The sequence below is a fragment of the Aegilops tauschii genome, chromosome 4 (genome assembly GCF_002575655.3).
Source record: "Aegilops tauschii subsp. strangulata cultivar AL8/78 chromosome 4, Aet v6.0, whole genome shotgun sequence".
Taxonomy (NCBI): Eukaryota; Viridiplantae; Streptophyta; class Magnoliopsida; order Poales; family Poaceae; genus Aegilops; species Aegilops tauschii.
This window is the reverse complement of record NC_053038.3, coordinates 504,670,624-504,688,240: the sequence shown is the minus strand read 5'-3', so window position 1 is coordinate 504,688,240 and position 17,617 is coordinate 504,670,624.

The following is a 17,617-nucleotide window of genomic DNA, read 5'->3' as shown; positions in this document are numbered from 1 at the left end:
ACGTTCCTTCCGCAGGACACTGAAAGCAGTAGCGCGGGGTCGTCTTAGAGCTCCCCTTTCGACAACCCTTTAAATAGGGCGTTGAACATAATGAAAAACAAGGATAAGCTCAGTAAGCCGTCGTCAGCTGGTCGTGTGGCCGGCTAAGGCTTGTCCACGAAATGGTCGGAATACTATACCGCTGGGCGAAAGGAGAGAAAGACCAGCTCGGAAAGCCAGCAGCGCGAGGTTCAACAACTCAAGGCACAAGTGGCGCGGATTCCGGAGATGGTCGAAGAGCAAGTGCGAGACCAACTGGGAGCGACGATCACTGCCATTATACCTACCTTGGTTTCTGGGCTGCAGGCGTGGGTGGCGGGCGGCCAACAGGGGCCGCCCCCGATTCCCAGCTTCACGGGCAGCAACTCGCGCAACACGCTGGCGGCGGCATTGGTGTCTCCGGCGGAGGCGGCATTGGTGTCTCCTGCGGCGGCGCCATTGGTGTCTCCGGCAGAGGCGGCATTGGTGTCTCCCGCGGCGGCGCCGACATTGCAGCTTAATGCACCCGGGTGTGGGAAGAATACGCTGGCCGGCACCTTGGCAGCAAGCAGCCCCTCCGTCAGTTGCACGCCCGCCGTTGGCGGTGCCTCGACATTAGCCGAGCTCGACGCCATCACGGTAACTAATTAAGCCTCTCGGTCGATGACTTCATCTCCTTGCCTTTGACTGGGCATCCCTGACGCCCTACATGTTTTCGCAGGGCGCCGCCGATGTTCCGTGCACTCTCCTACACTTCAGAACGACGAGTTGGTCGATGTCTCTAAGGGCAGAATCGTTCAACCGGGCAGCCGCGTGTTCCACGATAATCCGATGCCACCCACCGTTTATAGGGTTCAACTGGTTCGGGTGCTGCCGGGCTTCGACGACATGTTACCTCCGTATCGACCCCATGGGGCCGACGAAGATGATGTGATGACCCTCAGCGCCTGCATAAACTGGCCCATGCTTTGGGGGTGGGGGACACCACCCCACAGACAACACCGCCAGTCGTGCCGGCGCCAAGCCATGGCAAGACCCCCGCAACGCTACCGGACATGCCGGACATGCATATGGCACAGGATCCGGACGACGACGACGACGGTACATTTACCAACGTCGATAAGTACTTCAACGAACATGGGTACGGTGACGAATTCTTGGGGCCTCCTTCTCAAGAACCCAACCCTGCAAAAGACGATCTAGCTGGTACCGCGGAGAAACCCAATTGCAACAGGCGTCGTCTGGCGTTCAGTTCTCAGGAGACGCCTCCATCTGCCGCCTTCACCGAGCCTCAGATAGCCGAGGTGCGAAATATTATCAGCCCCAACACACTCAAGAAGGCGGTCTCTGAGCAGAACTCGATCCCATTACAGCAGAAGAAGAAGGGACGGAAAAGAAAGAGTAACAAGGGTGCGAGCCAGCCGGCACCGAGTACGATCCGTGCTCAGGACGGTCCACATTCACCTAAGGATATCTCGAGGAGGGTGCATGTGGCGGGTAGGCCGATGCTACCGACTAATCTGCTCAATGATGTAACCGGTGCTATGCGGAGTCTGCATGACAGTGTTCTTTCTTTGGAGAAGCGGCGTCTCTCCGAGAATGATGTGGCATACCCGGTTTTCATGGCCAAGGTGCCAGAGGGCAAGGGTTTTGTGGATAGCGCCATCGGGGGTACGATCATCCTGCGGTTTGATGACATCTTCGCTATGTTTAATCTTCATCTGCTGCACTACACCTTTGTTCGGCTATTTTCGCTGAGTATGGAGATGCGGATCATTATAGACAAGATCCCGGACATCGTGATAGTCGACCCCTTCTACATGCGTGCCAAGATCTTGGGCAGCGCTGGGGACCGGCAAGTCGCGAGTTCATACCTCGAAGGCGTCATTCTGGCAAACCCAGATAAGGATAACTTCCTTGTGTCTTACTTTCCCAAGTAAGTCATCCCCTCACCGCCCCGTAACATATGATTTCTTACATTTCGATCGTTCTTTTTTTTCTAACATTCCGTGTTTTGTGCAGTGACACACATTGCACACTCATCCTCTTAAGCCCGAAATATTCCATGGCCACGTATTTCGACTCGGACCATCAGTCGAAGAAAGACTACACAAATATCATGAAAGTTCTTGATGATGTTCTCCCCGGTTACGCCAGATCTGGAGGCACCTTCAGCAGGCCAGTTCGTAGGTACGGCAAGCACGTGTTCACCCACAATACGACATTCCCTTGCGTCAAGCAGCCGCCTGGCGGTCAGAAGGATGCCTACTACGCCCTCCATTACATGCGGGCGATCGTACGGGACCATAATTGTCGTGGTTTTGTCACGGCAGATGTCCTAGAGAAAGGACATAGTCGTGGAGCCATCACTACGGGTTAGCTTAAAGGGGTTAAAGCGGACAAGGGACGCAAGAGAGTTTTATACTAGTTCGGCCCCTTTCGATGAAGGTAAAAGCCTACGTCTAGTTGTGATGGAATTGATGGGGTTTCGATGACCAGGGAGCGAATATGCTTTGCCTGAATCTCGAGTTGTTGTCTGTTGTCCTTGAACCGCCGTCGGGTCGTCCCCTTATATACATGGGTTGACGCCCGTCGGTTTACAGAATCCCGAGGCCGGCTCATAATCGTGTCCGGCTCGGTCTCTGCTACTTCTATCTTACAACACAAGTTTACATATCAACGCCGGTTTATGTCTACAGGCCTTAGACCGGCTTTGGGCCCTGGGCTTTCATAAAGCGTCACCGTCTGTTTTCATGGACTTCAGATACAGATGAACTACTTATGGGGTTAACCCGGCCTCTCCTGGCCGGTTTACGCCCAGTGGTAATATCCCCAACAATAATCACCTTCTGCTACCAAATAATCTCAAAGATTGGGCCGCACGCTTGTCGGCAATCCAGGACGCGGACATCAGACAAGAATTCTTTCGCATCCAGTCGGAGTTTGCGGAAATCATCCATTAAGATGTCCTTCGTACCTCGGGGCAGTTCTACCTCAGATATCAACCGTCCAACAGTGAGATAGAAACAACGCTACAAATGCAGGCTGACAACGCCCGCGATTTCATGACCATCACGACAGACGGCGGCTTCATCCACGCTCCGGTCCCTGAGTCGAGTCGAAAGTTGTGATGCTATGTAGTTCTGAAATATCGATTAGCTCATGTTGTAATTAAACTTTAATGAACTTGTATGTCTCCTTGGTTTGGACAGTCGCTCAACTTATATGTAATCGATGCTATTTATTAGTAGGACCATGAATCGTGCTATTAATGTCTTGCTTTTCTCTTCTGATCCTTTTGTTGCATACTTATATATTGCTTATGTATTGTCTGTGAATTGCTACTAATAACGTTTTGTTTGGCTAGTGCATAGAGATGCCGTCGTATGTCGTGTACAAGGGTAAGGTACCCGGAGTCTACGACGACTGGGAGGAGTGTCAGAGACAGGTTCACCGTTTCAGTGGTAACAGTTACAAAGGGTACACCACTAGGGCGGAGGCAGGAGCTAGATACGTGCGCTATCTAGCGGGAGAGAGGAGGGAGCGGAGGAGGAACCGGATGAAGACCAGTTTCATCGCGATGATGCTCATCGTGATGACCGTAGCTCTATTCTATGTGATGGTAGTTTAGATGATCGATATCGACTTGTAATGTGAAGACAAACTCGCTACTCGCGGTCTCGAGGCTTGTAATGTTCTAACTTTGTTCGATATTTTGAATTCGGAGACTAGCTAATATGATGAATTGTATTCGGAGACTAATCTTCTATTGTATTCGATGAATCTGTTGTTTATATGTTTTGTTGTCTATATTCTATGCAGTAATATATTTTGTAACCTGTACAAATATCAGAAAAGAAAAAAAATCCTAATATTCATACTAGTGGCGCACCATACAGCACATTAGTGGCGCACTGCTATAACAAATACTAGTGGCGCACTCTCTGTTAGTGCGCCATTACTAACCCAGAGCACAAGGTAAATATGGCCCCCTGGGAGGCATACTAATGGCGCACCATGGGACATACTAATGGTGCACTGCCTGGTGCGCCACTACTGTCTGGTATACTAATGGCGCACTAGGGGTGCGCCATTAGTATTAGTTACTAATGGCATGATGATAGTGGCACACCTGTAGTGCGCCATTAATGGCCAAAACAGGTGCGCCACTAACAGGCCTTTTCCTAGTAGTGCCAGTACTGCTCCACGTCCGGCATCCGGCTCGACCTGGCTTCAGTGGCGCGCCCTGCTGGGTTGTGCCCACCTCGGTGGCCTCCCGCACCGCCTCTTCGCCCTATAAATTGCCAAATATTCCAAAAACCCGAGGGGAGTCGATAGATCAAAAGTTTCGCCACTGCAAGCCTCTGTATCCATGAAAACCATTCTAGACCCTGTTTCGGCACCCTGCCGGAGGGGGAATCATCACCGGAGGCCATCTTCATCATCTCGGCGGCCTCCTTGATGAGGCGGGAGTAGTCCACCCTCGGGGCTGAGGGTTTGTACCAGTAGCTATGTGTTTAATCTCTCTCTCCTATGTTCTTGAGATGGCATGATCTTGATGTATCGCGGGCTTTGTTAATATAGTTGGATCATATGGTGTTTCTCCCTCTCTATCTTGTTGTGATGAATTGAGTTTTCCCTTTGAGATTTCGTTTTCTCGGATTGAATACTTTTATGGATTCGAGAGCACTTGATCTATGTCTTGCTATGAATACCCGTGGTGATAATGGGGTATCATATTGATTCACTTGATATATTTTTTGGCACTCAACTCGCGGATTCCTGAGGTGACATTGGGGTAACCTATGCATAGGGGTTGATGATGCACATTCTCGTCTTTGTTTCTCCGGTAGAAATCTTGGGGCACTCTTTGAGGTTCTTTGTGTTGGATCGAGTATTATGAATCTGAAATTATTTGATGTGTATCGTATAATTAACTCATGGATACTTGTGGTGACATTGGTGTATCTAGGTGACATTAGAGTTGGTTGATGTGTATCATATGGTGTTATTTTAGTACAAACTCTTGGATAGATCAAACGGAAAGAATGACATTGCGTTATTTTAGTATGAACTCTTGAATAGATCGAATGGAAAGAATAACTTTAAGGTGGTTTCGTACCATACAAATAATTTCTTCTTATGTTCTCTGTTAGATAAGAACTTTGGAGTGATTCTTCATAGCACGTTGAGGGATGGTTATATGATCCAATTAGATTAGCATTGTTGAGAGATTGCACTAGCGAAAGTACGGACCCTAGGCCTTGTTTTCAAGCATTGCAATACCGTTTGTGCTCACTTTTATCACTTTCTACCTTGCTGTTTTTAATTATTCAGATTATAAAAATATATTTCTACCATCCATATTACACTTTTATCACCATCTTTTCGCCGAACTAGGGCACCTATACAATTTGCCATAGTATTGGGTGTGTTGGGTGTGTTGGGGGCCATCTTCATCCTATGCCTCCCAAGGATTGATAAACCTTAGGTCATCCACTTGAGGGAAAATTGCTACTGTCCTACAAAACTCTGCGCTTGGAGGCCCAACATGAGTCTACAAGAATAAAGTTGCGTAGTAGACATCATAGGCGTTTCTGTTGTGCAAAGCCTTGCTGATGATAAAGGGGCCTTCCCATCTGTAGGCCAGCTTGTGTGGGCCGGCTATCCATTGGACGAGCCGGAGCACCAGATCTCCTTCGCAGAACGTGAGGGGCTTGATTTTCTTCCTATGGTAGTGGCGCATGCCTTGCTGGTAGATGGCCGACCGGCTGAGGGCCAGGAAGCGCGCCTCCTCGAGCAGGTCGATGCCGTTTTCGCGTGCTTCTTTGGCTTCGGCCTCCGTGTACAAAGTGACCCGGGGCGATTCGAACTCGACATCGGTAGGGATGATGGCCTCGGCTCCATAGACGAGGAATAATGGCGTGAAGCCGGTCGACCGGTTGGGCCTCGTTCATAGGCTCCAGAGGACGGCCGGCAACTCGTCGAGCTAGCTGTCAGGCGAGCGCACGAGCGGCTCGACAAGTCGTGGCTTGATCCCAGTCAGAATCAGGCCGTTAGCCCGCTCCACCTGGCTGTCTGACTGGGGGTGTGCAACTGAAGCCAGTTCGAGCCGGATGCCGGACGTGGAGCAGTACTGGCCAAGGCGCCCCTGGCGAAATTGGTGGCGTTGTAAGTGCTGATGCTGTGGGGGACACCGTAACGAACTGTGATATCCTTGATGAACCTGACTGCTATGCGCCTGTCGAGATTCTTGATCGGTCGCATCTCGATCCACTAGGTGAACTTGTCTGCGGCAACCAATAGGTGTGTCATGCCGTCTCACGCAGTTTTGAACGGCCCCACCATGTCGAGGCCCCAGACGGCGAACGGCCGCATGATGGGAATGGTCTAGAGAGCTTAAGCCGGCTGGTAGTTGCGCTTGCTGAAGCGTTGGCAACCCTCACACTTGAGGACTAGCCACTCAGCATCTTCCAGGGCCGTGGGCCAGTAGAGACCATGAAGGAGTGCTTTGGCCACTGGGGCCCTCGAGGCGGCATGGTGCCCACACTTGCCCTGGTGGATTTCGAGGAGGATCTCATGCCCCTTGTCCGGCTCGACGCAGCGCTGGAACACGTCGGTCATACGCTTGACGAGCTCGTTGTTGATGATAGTGTAGGCGGATGCCCGACGCGGCACTTCGGGGCTTCGACCACATCTGCCGGGAGCTTGCCGCTTTCGAGGAAAGCAAGGATTGGCTGAGCCCACGACGGCGCCTGATGTGTACTATGCAACTTTATTCTTATAGACTCGTGTTGGGCCTCCAAGCGCAGAGTTTTTAAGACAGTAGCAATTTTCCCTTAAGTGGATGACCTAAGGTTTATCAATCCGTGGGAGGTGTAGGATGAAGATGGTCTCTCTCAAACAACCCTGCAACCAAATATAAAAGAGTCTCTTGTGTTCCCAGCACACCAAATACAATAGTAAATAGTATAGGTGCACTAGTTTGGCGAAGAGATGGTAATACAAGTGTAATAATGATAGTAGATATTAATTTTTGTAATAGGAACAATAAAAACAGTAAGGTAACAAGTAACAAAAGTGAGCACAAATGGTATTGCATTGCTTGAAAATGAGGCCTAGAGTTCATACTTTCACTACTGCAATCTCTCAACAATGCTAATATAATTGGATCATATAACCTTCCTTCAACGTGCGATGAAGAATCACTCCCAAATTCGTATCTAGCAGAGAACATAAGACAAAATTGTTTGTAGGGTATGAAACCACCTCAAAGGTATCCTTCCCCATCTATCTATAGAGCTATTCCTATAAGTGTCACAAACAACCCAAGAGTCTGTGCTAAAATAACACCATATGATACACATCTACCAACTATAATGTCACCTAGATACTCAAATGTCACCATGAGTATCCGTGAGTTGATTATACGATATGCATCAAACACAAAAAACCTCAAAGAGTGCCCCAAGATTTATACCAGAGAAACAAGGACGAAAACGTGCATCAACCCCAATGCATAGATTACCCCAATGTCAGCTATATCAAGTGAATCAATATGATACCCCGTTGTCACCACGGGTATTCATAGAAAGACATACATCAAGTGCTCTCAAATCCATACAAGTATTCAATCTAATAATAACAAAATCTCAAAGGGAAAACTCAATTCATCACAACAAGATAGATAGGGAGATACACCATATGATCCAACTATATTAAGAAAGCTCGCGATATATCAAGATCGTGCCAAATCAAGAACACGGGAGAGAGAGAGATTAAACACATAGCTACTGGTACAAACCCTCAACCCTGAGGGTGGACTACTCCCTCCTCATCTTGGTGGCCGATGGGATGATGAAGATCGCCTCTGGTGATGATTTCCCCCCTCCGGCGAGGTGCCAGAACAAAGTCTAGATTGTTTTTTCGTGGCTACAGACGCTTGCGGCAGCGTAACTTCTGATTTAGGTTTATTTCTGGGGGTTTATGTATTTATAGGATTTTTTGGCGTCGGTCTCATGTCTAGATGGGCCACGAGGTGCCCACTACCCACCAGCCCACGGCCAAGGCCCCTGGCATGCCCTGGTGGGTAGTGGCCACCTCCTTCACCTTCTCATCCTCCCACGAAGCTTCTAGTGCCTCTTTTTTTCCAAAAAAATCATCAAAAAAATTCGATGCATTTGGAGAACTTTGATTTCTGCACAAAAAACAACACCACCGTAGTTCTGCTGAAAACAGCGTCAGTCTAGTTTAGTTTCCCTTAAATCATATAAAATTGCACCCAAACCATATAAAATTGTTGTAAACATGGCATGAATACTTCATAAATTATAGATACGCTGGAGACATATCAGCATCCCCAAGCTTAATTACTGCTCCTCCTCGAGTAGGTAAATGATAAAATAAATAATTTGTGAAGTGTGAATGCTAGCATAGTGTATAAGTTTGATCAATGATAATTTCAATCACTTTTCCTAGCATCATTGCAACAACTCGTTCTCATAAAACTCATCATGATAAACTAGCAATCAATTCACATGTTGCGGTTCAAACAATGCATTCTCTTGAAACTTAACAACCTATGTTCTCAGTCACCAAGCAAGTCCAATTCAACTTATTCAACAAAGTCTAAGTCAGAGCTCCACATACTCAATCATCATATAGTCTTTTATGATTGCTAGTACTCAAAGCATATTTTTAGAACAAACGACATCCATCGAACACAGAGAAATATAGGGGCTTAATGTTTCGCCTGCCAACTCATTTATCATAGAGATAATTGTCAACAATAATAAATCATGATCAAATATATTTGACTGGCCATATGTGCCTAGATCTTTCCCCACCACATGATGCTTTCCAACTAGAGAATAACTGAGGTTGAAATGAGAATGCATACTATTGACTCTTGCATAAAAGTAAATACTGAAAAGTAAAAGATATGCCCTTCACAGAAGGAAGCAGAGGTTGTCATGTGCTTTTTATTTTTGGATGCACAATCTCTTAATGCAAAGGAACATCATGTTATATTGCCCCTTATGATAGGAACCTTTATTATGCAGTCCGTCGCTTTTATTACTTTGCCATCACAAGTTTGTACAACGTTTATTTTCCCTTCCAATAAGAGATCAAACATATTTAGGAGCAATTTTTATTGCTTTATGCACCAATGAAAACTTACTTCAAGGATCTTATTCAAACCATAGGTAGATATGGTGGACACTCATGGCAAGAAACTGGGTTTAAGGGTTTTTGGATGCACAAGTAGTATCTCTACTTAGTACGAATTTTTGGCTAGCAAAAGATCGTAATCAAACACCACAAGTTTGAAAATAATTAATGGATATTCACAATCATAGAATATGTCCAAGATAATATATTTATATGTGAAATTCTCTTCCTTATACTAATCGTTCATGAATTGCTTGTGTGACCAATATTGTGATTCTCAAGCTTCAAAAGATTTCACTTTCTAAACCCAATGTGAATATACTACTAGGCATGATATGAACATATAATTTCAACTTCATGATATTTAATTCATTCAACAATTTACTCATAGGATATAAGCAAAGCATAAGAGTAAATGACAAGCTACTCCAAAAATATATAAGTGAAGATCAAGTGAGTAGTTAAGTAAGTTGGTAGCTATTTGAGGACTCTCTCTTATTTAAAAAGTTTAAGATCTAAGTGTTTTCTTAAAACAACAAGCAAATTTAAAATGAAAGGACACACCAAGGACAGCACACAACGTGTGAAGAAGCAAAAACTTAGGCTCAACCGATATTAACCGATAATTGTTGATGAAAAAAGGTGGGATGCCTACCGGGGCATACCCATGCTTAGATGCTTGAGACTTCTTGGAATATTACATTGGGATGCCTTGGACATCTCCAAGCTTGACCTCTTGTGTCTCCTTAATTCCTTTTATATCACGGTTTCCCTAAATCTCAAAGACTTCATCCACACAAAACTCGACAAGAACTCGTGAGATACGTTAGTATAAATCAACTCAACACCTTATCATTCTATACTGTAACAATTCACTAAAATTATAATTTAACATTGCATACTAAATGCCTCTATATATTTAGTACTCCTATCCTCAAATTGAATTAGTAAATAAGAAAACATAAGCAAACAATGCAAACATAACAGCAATCTGTCTAAACAGACAGTTTGTAAAGAATGAAAGAAGATTCATACTTCTCTAACTCCAAAAATTATGAAAATTTACCACACTGTAGAAATTTGTTCTAGCTTATTGTGTAAACATTTCAAGATTTTAGCATGTTCTAACATTTTTTTAGAATTCAGACAATAATAGAAAACTTTCTGTTTTCAAACAACAACATATAGACTTGCAAAATAAGCATGGTAAAGGCTATAGTTGAAATTTTTATTGAAATAAAAGATGCAAAACATTAATCTAAATATCAGCAAACAAATACAAATAAAATAAAATGACGCTCCAAGTAAAACACATGTCATGTGATGAATAAAAATATAGGTCCAAGTGAGGTTACTGATAATGTAGAAGAGGAAAGAGGGGATGCCTTCCGGGGCATCCCCAAGCTTAGTTGCTTGTCTATTCCTTTAATATACCTTGTGGTGCCTTGGGCATCCCCAATCTTAGGGTCTTGCCACTCCTTATTCTCCTCATATCGATATCTCACCCAAAACTTGAAAACTTCAATCACACAAAACTTAACGGAACTTCGTGAGATGGGTTAGTATGATAAAGAGCAAACCATTCACTTTGGTACTATCGAAGACAAGATTCATAATTATTTACACGTAATGCCAACTGTACCTTATCATTTCCACAATTTATATCACTTAATATAAGTTATGGAAACACTAAAACGAGCAAACTATGCACTGAAAACGGAATCTGACAAAAATAGAACAGACTGTAATGATCTGAACAATGACCATACTTTTGTTACTCCAAAAATTCCTAAATATTAAGACAACATAGGAAATTTGTATATCAATCATCTGTAAAAAATTCAGAATATTATCACGTTCAAGTGAATTTAAACAGTTCTGTTACTGGAAGCAAAAGTTTCTGTTTTTGCACAGAATCAAGTCAACTATCATCCACACCATCACAAAGCTTTACTTGGCACTTTATTGAAACAAAAGCTATAAAACATGGTTACTATAGTAGCTTAATCATGTGAACACACAAAAACAATAGGTAAAAGTGTTGGGTTTTCCCCCAACTAGCCTTTTCTTTAATGCATTTTTTAGCCAGCCGTGAAGATTTCAATGATGCTCACATAAAAGATAATAATTGAAACATAACGGGAGCATCATGAAGCATATGACTAGCACATTTAAGTCTAACCCACTTCCTATGCATAGCGTTTTTGTGAGAAAAAATTATGGGAGCAAGAATTAACTAGCATAGGAAGGCAAAACAAGCATGACTTCAGAACTTTCAACACATAGAGAGGAAACTTGATATTAGCGAGATATGTAAAAGCATATGTTCCTCTCTCATAATAATTTTCAGTAGCATCAAATAAAGCATTCTTTTCATGATCCACATGCATAAAATTTTTATTACTCTCCACATAAGCAAATTTATTCTCATGAATAGTAGTGGGAGCAAAATCAATAGAATAACTATCATGTGATACTTGATTGGGTAATCAAATTGAGCATGAAAATCATGATGACAAGTTTCATGGATATCATTACTCTTTATAGCATACATATCGTCATAATAATCATCATAGATAGCAACTTTTTTATCATAGTCAATTGAAACCTCTTCCAAATACTGGATTCATCATTAAATAAAGTCAAGACCACACCAAATCCACTTTTTTCAATATTGTAATAAGATTCAACACCCTATAAAATAGTGGGATCACTACCTAGAGTTGACACTCTTCCAAACCCACTTTGATCAATATAATCATCACAAATAAGAGGTGTGATATCATCATAATAAATATTCTCATCAAAACTTGGGGGACTATTAATATCATCTTCATCAAACATAGCATCTCCAAGCTTATGGCTTTGCATATCATTAGCATCATGGATATTCAAAGAATTCATACTAACAACATTTGAATCATGCTCACCATTCAAAGTTATCATGCCAAACATTTTATTGAATTCTTCTTCTATCAATTGAGCACAATTTTCCTTTCCATCATTTTCAGGGAAGACATGATAAAGACGAATATGAGGCAACCTCAATTCCATTTTTTGTAGTTTTATTTTATAAACCAAACTAGTGATAAAACAAGAAACTAAAAGATTCAATTGCAAGATCTAAAGATATACCTTCAAGCACTCACCTCCCCGGCAACGGCGCCTGAAAAGAGCTTGATGTCTACTATGCAACTTTATTCTTGTAGACTCGTGCTGGGCCTCCAAGCGAAGAGTTTTGTAGGACAGTAGCAATTTTTCGTCAAGTGGATGACCTAAGGTTTATCAATCCGTGGGAGGCGTAGGATGAAGATGGTCTCTCTCAAACAACCCTGCAACCAAATAACAAAGAGTCTCTTGTGTTGCCAGCACACCAAATAGGATGGTAAATTGTATAGGTGAACTAGCTAGGCAAAGAGATGGGGATACAAGTGTAATAATCATAGTCGATATTGATATTTGTAATAGGAACAATAAAAAAGCAATCTACTCCCTCCGTTCCAAAATATTTGTCTTTCTAGAGATTTCAACAAGTGACTACATACGGAGCAAAATGAGTGAATCTACACTCTAAAATATGTCTATATACATCTGTATGTGGTAGTCCATTTGAGATCTCTAAAAAGACAAATATTAAGGAACGGAGGGAGTAGCAAGTAACAAAAGTGAGCACAAACGGTATTGCAATGCTTGAAAATGAGGCCTAGGGTTCATACTTTCACTAGTGCAATCTCTCAACAATGCTAATATAATTGGATTATATAACCATCCCTCAACGTGCGATGAAGAATCACTCCCAAGTTCCTATCTAGCAGAGAACATAAGAAGAAATTGTTTGTAGGGTACAAAACCACCTCAAAGTTATCCTTTCTGATCGATTTATAGAGCTATTCCTATAAGTGTCACAAACATCCCAAGAGTTCATACTAAAATAACACAATATGATACACATCAAGCAACTCTAATGTCACCTAGATACTCCAATGTTACCACGAGTATCCGTAATACTCAATCCAACACAAAGAACCTCAAAGACTGCCCCAAGATTTCTACCGGAGAAACTAGGACAAAAATGTGCATCGTCCTGATACGTCTCCAACGTATCTATAATTTTTATTGTTCCATGCTGTTATATTATCATTCTTGGATGTTTTACAATCATTTTATAGCAGCTTTATATCATTTTTTGGGACTAACCTCTTGACATAGTGCCAAGTGCCAGTTGCTGTTTTTCGCATGTTTTTTACATCGGAGGAAACAATATCAAACGGAGTCCGAACACTCCGAAACTTTTTGTGGAGTTTTTATGGACCAGAAGACCTCCAATGGGCCAGAGCTACACCTGGGGGTGCCCCAAGGGGGGCACAACCCACCAGGGCCCAGGCACGCCCAGGTGGGTTGTGCCCACCTGGTGGCCTCCCGCACCCCCTCTTCGCCCTATAAATTCCCAAATATTCCAAAAACCCTCGGGGTAGACCTAGATCAGAAGCCCCTCCGCCGCAGGCCTCTGTAGCCATCGAAAACCAATCTAGACCCCATTCCGGCACCCTCCAGAGGGAGGAATCATCAGCGGTGGCCATCTTCATCATCCCGGAGGCCACCCTCGGGGCTTAGGGTTTGTACAAGTAGCTATGTGTTTAATCTCTCTCTCTCTCTCGTGTTCTTGAGATGTCACGATCTTGATGTATCGCGGGCTTTGTTAATATAGTCGGATCATATGGTGTTTTCCCCTCTCTACCTTGTTGTGATGAATTGAGTTTTCCCTTTGACATTTCGTTGTTATCGGATTGAATAATTTAATGGATTTGATAACACTTGATATATGTCTTGCAATTGAATACTCGTGGTGACAATGGGATATTGTATTGATTCACTTGATATGTGTTTTGGCACTCAACTTGCAGATTTCCACGGTGACATTGGGGTAATCTATGCATAGGGGTTGACGCACATTCTCGTCTTTTGTTTCTCCGGTAGAAATCTTGGGGCACTCTTTGAAGTTCTTTGTGTTGGATTGAGTATTATGAATATGAATTTGCTTTGGTGTTATTTTAGTATGAACTCTACGATAGATCGAACGGAAAGAATAGCTTTGTGTTATTTTAGTATGAACTCTTGAATAGATCGAACGGAAAGAATAGCTTTGAGGTGGTTTCGTACCCTACAAACAATTTATTCTTATGTTCTCCGCTAGATGGGAACTTTGGAGTGATTCTTCGTTGCACGTTGAGGGATGGTTATATGATCCGGTTATATTAGCATTGTTGAGAGATTGCACTAGTGAAAGTACGAACCCTAGGCCTCATTTTCAAGCATTGCAATACCATTTTTATGCCCGTTTACTATTGGCTACCTTGCTATTTTTATTGATTCAGATTATAAATATATATTTCTGCCATCAATATTACACTATTATCACCATCTCTTCGCCGAACTAGTGCACCTATACAATTTTCCATTGTATTGGGTGTGTTGGGGACACACGAGATTTCTTGTATTTGGTTGCAGAGTCGTTCGTGAGAAACCATCTTCATCCTAAACCTCTCATGGATTGATAAACCTTAGGTCATCCACTTGAGGGAATTTTGCTACTGTCTTACAAAACACTATGCTTGGAGGCCCAACACGTGTGTACAAGAATAAAGTTGCATTGTAGACATCAATCTCTTTTCTGGCGCAGTTGCCGGGGAGGTGAGTGCTTGAAGGTATATCTTTAGATCTTGCAATTGAATCTTTATATCTACGGCCAAACTCGTGCTTTGAAGGCAAAAGCTGTTTCCTCATCTGAAGAAGAATCTGACTGCAGTTCTGATGATCCTGAAGACATTGGAAAGTAACTTGCTATGCTTGTGAAGAAGTTCTAGAAGTTCACGAAGAAGAAGGGCTTCAGAAAGTCTTCACGATCCAGCTCAAGAAATGATGAAGCTTCCACTCATGACTACAAGAAGAGAACATGTCACAAGTGCAAGAAACCTCGACACTACATCTCTGAGTGTCCACAGTGGGACAATGAGGACAAGAAGAAGAAGAAGAGGAAGGAATATGATTCTGATGACAAGAAGAAGAAGAAATCCTCAAAGTCCTCTTCCAAGTCCTCATCCAAGTCTTCATCTCATAAGAAGAGCTCATCTGACAAGGCTCGTGCTTTTGTTGGCAAGGAGATGGATTCAGAGGAGGAGTCTGCTTCTGAGGAGGCGGAGGTGGAGTCTGAGGAGGAGTCCGACCCTGGCGTTGCAAGTCTGGCTCTAGCTACAGCCTACATTGCCAAGTCCATCTTGAACACTGAAGACAATGGCCCCGTCAACAACGCTGAAGCTAATGACAAGGATGACTCTGCTCCCACCTACTGCTTCATGGCGCGTGGTGCCAAGGGTATGACACCTCATGCTTCAGAATGGATTATGGACAACAGATGCACTAATCATATGACTGGTGATCGAAGTCTTCTCATGGACTCAACCTTACGTCCATCTGACAAGAGTCACATCACATTTGCTGACACTGGTAAAAGCAAGGTATTGGGTCTAGGTAGAGTTGCAATCTCAAAGGATCAGCACATGGATAAAGTGATGCTTGTTGAATCCCTTGGTTTCAACTTAATGTCTGTCTCAATGCTTTGTGACTTGAACATGATTGTGATATTTGGAAAATATCGTTGCCTTGTACTAATGGAATCTGACAAGTCTGTAGTCTTTGAAGGGTACCGGAAAGATGATCTGTACATGGTAGATTTCTCAGAAGGACCACGGCTTGCCATATGTCTTCTAGCAAAAGCTTCAGAGTGCTGGCTCTGGCATCGGAGGCTAGGGCATGTTGGCATGAGGAACTTACACACTCTCGCAAAGAAGAAGCATGTCATAGGCATTGAGGGCGTCAAGTTCAAGAAGGATCACTTGTGCGGTGCCTGCGAAGCTGGAAAGATGACTAGGGCCAAGCATCCCTCGAAGACAATCATGACGACATCTCAACCCTTCGAGCTGCTACACATGGACTTATTTGTCCCGACCCACTACTCTACTCTCACTACTACTGCTTGTCTCTATGGCTTCGTCATTGTTGATGATTATTGAAGATACATGTGGGTGCACATAATTCTCTACAAGACTGAAGTGCAGGACGTCTTCAGACGCTTCGCCAACCGTGCCATGAACAACTATGGTGTCAAGATCAAGCACATCAGAAGTGACAATGGCACAGAGTTCAAGAACACTGGCCTTGATCTTTACCTGGATACATTGGGCATCACTCATGAGTTCTCAGCTCCGTACACACCTCAGCAGAATGGCATCGTGGAGCGCAAGAACAGAACACTCATTGAGATGGCACGGACAATGCTTGATGAATACAAGACTCCAAGAAAGTTCTGGCCTGAAGCTATTGATACAGCATGTCATGTCATCAACCGTGTTTCTCTTCACAAGCTTCTGAAGAGAACATCCAATGAACTCCTCACTGGTAAGAAGCCAAATGTCAGTTACTTCAGAGTATTTGGTGCTAGGTGCTAGATCAAGGATCCACATCACACTTCAAAATTTGCACCGAAAGCACCTGAAGGTTTTATGCTTGGTTACGGAAAGGATTCGCACTACTACAGAGTCTTCAACCTCTTTCACTCTAAAGTGGTTGAAACTATGGATGTGCGGTTCGATGAGACTAACGGCTTGCAAAGAGAGCACCTGCCAAATGTGCTAGATGAAGTTCCACCCAGTGAATCCATCAAGCTAATGGGAACTGGAGAAATCATACCGTCTCAAGCACAGCCTGAAGCTGAACTTATCATTTCTGCACCTAATCAACCTGAAGACAATGCTCAGCCCGAAGACAATCCTCCTAACAACGACAATGATCAGCAAGAGCAAAATCTTCGTCCGGTTCATCCTTGTGTTGCAAATGAAGTACAGATTGAGAAGATAATTGACAGCATCAATGCGCCTGGTCCACTCACTCGTTCAAGAGCAACACAGCTAGCAAATTTCTGTGGGCACTTTGCATTTGTCTCAATATCTGAACCCAAGAAAGTTCCTAAAGCCTTCATGGAACCTGAATGGATTCAAGCTATGCAAGAAGAGCTTCAACAGTTCAAGCTGAACAATGTCTGGGAACTTGTCAAGCGTCCTGTCCCCCGCAAGCACAACATAATAGGCACAAAATGGATATATCGCAACAAGCAAGATGAGCATGGTCAAGTTGTCAGAAACAAGGCTCGTCTCGTTGCTCAAGGATACACTCAAGTTGAAGGGATTGACTTCGATGAAACATTTGCTCCTGTGGCTAGGCTTGAAGCTATTCGCATATTGCTAGCCTATGCAAACCATCACAACATCCTGCTGTATCAAATGGATGTGAAGAGTGCATTTCTCAATGGCAAGATTGAAGAAGAAGTGTATGTTGCACAACCTCCTGGCTTTGAAAATCCAAAACATCCTGA